Genomic DNA, 3,409 nt, shown 5'->3' with positions numbered 1-3,409 from the left:
TAAAACGATGGATGAAATTCCTACCTTCGAAGTGTCCATATAGCAAAATTCAACTCGGACAATTCTCAAACTTCCACCTACAGATTATATGAAATTAGTTGGCCAATGCGCCTAGATATATAGTTTACTTCGTCGAGTTGAAGGCGTACCATCGCCTGACACGTATCTTGTGAGCTGCTCGATTCGTGTCCACGTATCTCTGTGTAGCAGCTCAGCACATATTTCTTTTGTTTTTTTTATTAAAAATTTTAACTAAATATTTTTTATACTATTTACTTTTAAAGAAAAATCATATTTTTATTTTATTTTTTATATTATTTACTACACATTTATTTATCATTTTTAGTTAAAACTAAAGTCCTTTTAAATTTTTCGTTAGGTTTTTTTTTTTTTTTTTTTCTTTTTCGTAGACTGATGTCGGTAAGCAAGACATTGCGACGGAGCCTAAAGTCACTAGAGATTTTTTGAAATCATTACCAAATTACCAATGGGCCGATGGAAATCTCGCACCTACTTTAATTTGGATAAGATAACACAACTTTTAAAAGCTCCCGGCCATCTAGTTTTGTTCCCTCATCTGCACGAGGGAGGGAAGGGATTGGGGATGACTCGTAGGTACCGTGGATTCTTCTGCCGACATTTACCTACTTTTTAGATAATTATCTTAATACAACTACTTAATCAAATTATGCTTAAACATGTAAAGCTTCAACACATGCATGCCAATCTTGGAACTGGTGTTTTGGCATATGCTTGTAGAAAATATTTTTGAAACATTTATAGATACCAAACCAAATAGATCTACTAAAATGTCTTCACTCTTTCCTTAAAAACTCACGGAAATATCTTCACAACATTAGTAGATTGTGGAAACTAGTTCGTGATTAAGGATTCAACCAACAATTTGACATCCTCTAAATTTGATGCAAGATAATAAAATATAAAATCATCATACCTCACGTTGAGCTTCAAACAGTCGATTTTATGTTCCGCTTCAGAAAATCAATTTCATCTTCCATTTTTTTTCGCTAAAATGTTGTAGTCTTTTGTGGATATGGTTGTAAAGATTTATTTTGTTCTGCAAAAGAAATGAGTACGTATGTCTGAGGGCTTAAAAATTTCAAGGCCTAAATAATCATTTCATATTAATCCGACAAGTTATAAATACAGTCTCATATATAATGGCCTCTCACTCATTTGGTGATCTTATCTTTGTCACTTCCAGAAATGGCATCCTTGGCTGACTCAAGGGTATGTGCAACTGCAGCAGTTGCATCAAGATCAACGGTCACTACCTCCTCCTGCAGCCCCCTTATTTCCACCATCTCGAATCTCATGAACCACCTCAACCTTCTCCTTCTTGGGCTGTTTGTCTTCCCCTGCCGGCGGCCGACAATCAACTGTGTCCACCTTGATTTCCACTGCTCCTTGCTCGTTTATTTCTTCAGTTCCCTACCAAAAACACAATTCAAAACAGAACGCAGAGTTACTAGATAATCCAAATAATTGTTACTTTAAAAATATTCAAACAAATATTAAACATATGGTATAAAATTTAGAAAGCGATGAATGCATACGTTTGAAATATTCATGTTGCGAAACTGAACTGAGTCTGAAACTTGCACCTCCAAACATAACATGATCAGCTGCCCAAGGCGTAGATGGTAGATATAGTTTAGTTCGTCGTGGTCAAGCAATAGTGTGGAAACAAGGGGGCACCAGGGACGGGCACGTATCATGTGAGCTGTCCGCCTTGCGTCCACGTAACCTATGGTAAAGAGTACTTAGAATGAGTTTATAATCACCTGATTTCTTCACATAAGAAATTATTAGAAATTATAATGCCACGTGATTATAATGCGACGTGATGATGAACTCATTATAATTTCTTCACAAAAAAAAATATAATATTAATAAAAATATTATGGGATGATGAACTCGTTTTATATAAATTATAAAAAAGTTAGGTATTTTTATCATTTTAGTTATTATTTAATTAACATTTTTTCACAAAAAAAAAGAAAAAAAAAATAGTAGATAAACTTAAGAACCACTTTTATTAATTTCAAATCTCAAAAATTAAAATGAAAAACCATTTCAATTTCTAGACAATATGAGCTAAAAAGCCGTGTATCATCGTTCCTCGTCATTTATATTCCCACAGTCATACTTGATGAACATACGCTGTCAGAAGCCAGAGATTTCCCATTATCCATAATACACAGAATTGTTAGGCCTCCTTTGGATTGAATTTAATTGGAAGGCAGATTGTCTGCTCTCTTGTTTGGGTTCCTTTTTTATTTGTACGGGCACGGTTAAACCATATCAACATTTTATATTTCTATTGTTTTTTATCTTATTATCTCTATAAAAAAAAATAACATAAAACGTTGATATGAGTTAACTGTGACCGTACAAAATAATAGAAGATGAGAAAAGCACTCAAATAGTAGGGCAGACAACCTACCTCCATTTAATTGGGTATTTGGATATATGGGCCGTGTTCTTGTCGCTTTTAGAGCCAGCCCTTAAGCAAAAGCAGGAAGAGGTGTTTATCTTACATATAGGAATGTAATTTTTTGCCAAATTAGTATTCCAACTGTACCATATCAAAATTGTTTAAAAAAATTTGTACCATTGGTAATGATACGATATTTGTATCGTATTATATATTCTCAATACGATAATAGTATTCAAAATCATTATCAGTAATATACCGTATTGTACCACTACTATTGATATTATATTATTTATTTATTTATATATAATTTGGTATTATTATCATTATATATGCACTTTATATTTTTTTTCCTAGTCATTTATCCAAAACCATCATCTCACCCTCTAACCTCTACCTTCCTAATAAAAAAAAACCTAAGCCTTGTGACTTCATCTTTTCACTCATCTTGCCATCGATTTCATTTCTATTGCTCCTGTTCTGGCGACTTTCTCTCCGCAGTATTTAGGAATCTTTGTACTATTTTTTTTAGGAATGCTGAGTTCTTTCAACAATTTTTTCCATCTATTTACTTCTTTTTTTCTTAAAAGAATCTTTATAAAATTTTCATAATTAAGTAAAAAAGTTTTAGAAACCCAAAGAGAGTGGCCAAAACACTCTTGGGCCTTGAATTGGGTTGGAAAAAAACCAAAGTTTGGCCCAAAAGAGTGGTCCAAAACAAAGTGTTAATTACCATTACCATACCATGTCAACTGAACTATTTGGCATGCATAAATTCGGTATACTGAAAGTTTAACACAATAATAGTAAAAAATTTTACCATATCAAAAGTTTAGTATGGTGAAATTAGTACATGAATTTTGGTATGATAATCGTACCAATACCACCCCTACTTACATGGGCATCCAATCGACTCGGTTTAATGAATTATTGGGCCCTTTGGATTTTAGT

General features: G+C 33.0%; 1 long non-coding RNA gene across 1 annotated transcript; it reads right to left on the bottom strand.

The window, feature by feature from the left end:
• Positions 1-1,118: 1,118 nt before the first annotated feature.
• LOC137717799 (uncharacterized) lies at positions 1,119-1,751 on the bottom strand. The gene is made up of 2 exons (XR_011065827.1): positions 1,578-1,751; positions 1,119-1,452 (listed from the first exon to the last, which is right to left on the bottom strand). It is a non-coding gene; the product is annotated as an uncharacterized lncRNA (long non-coding RNA).
• Positions 1,752-3,409: the final 1,658 nt, after the last annotated feature.

Source organism: Pyrus communis, chromosome 15 (genome assembly GCF_963583255.1).
Source record: "Pyrus communis chromosome 15, drPyrComm1.1, whole genome shotgun sequence".
NCBI lineage: Eukaryota > Viridiplantae > Streptophyta > Magnoliopsida > Rosales > Rosaceae > Pyrus > Pyrus communis.
This window is presented reverse-complemented; position numbering and strand designations above follow the sequence as displayed.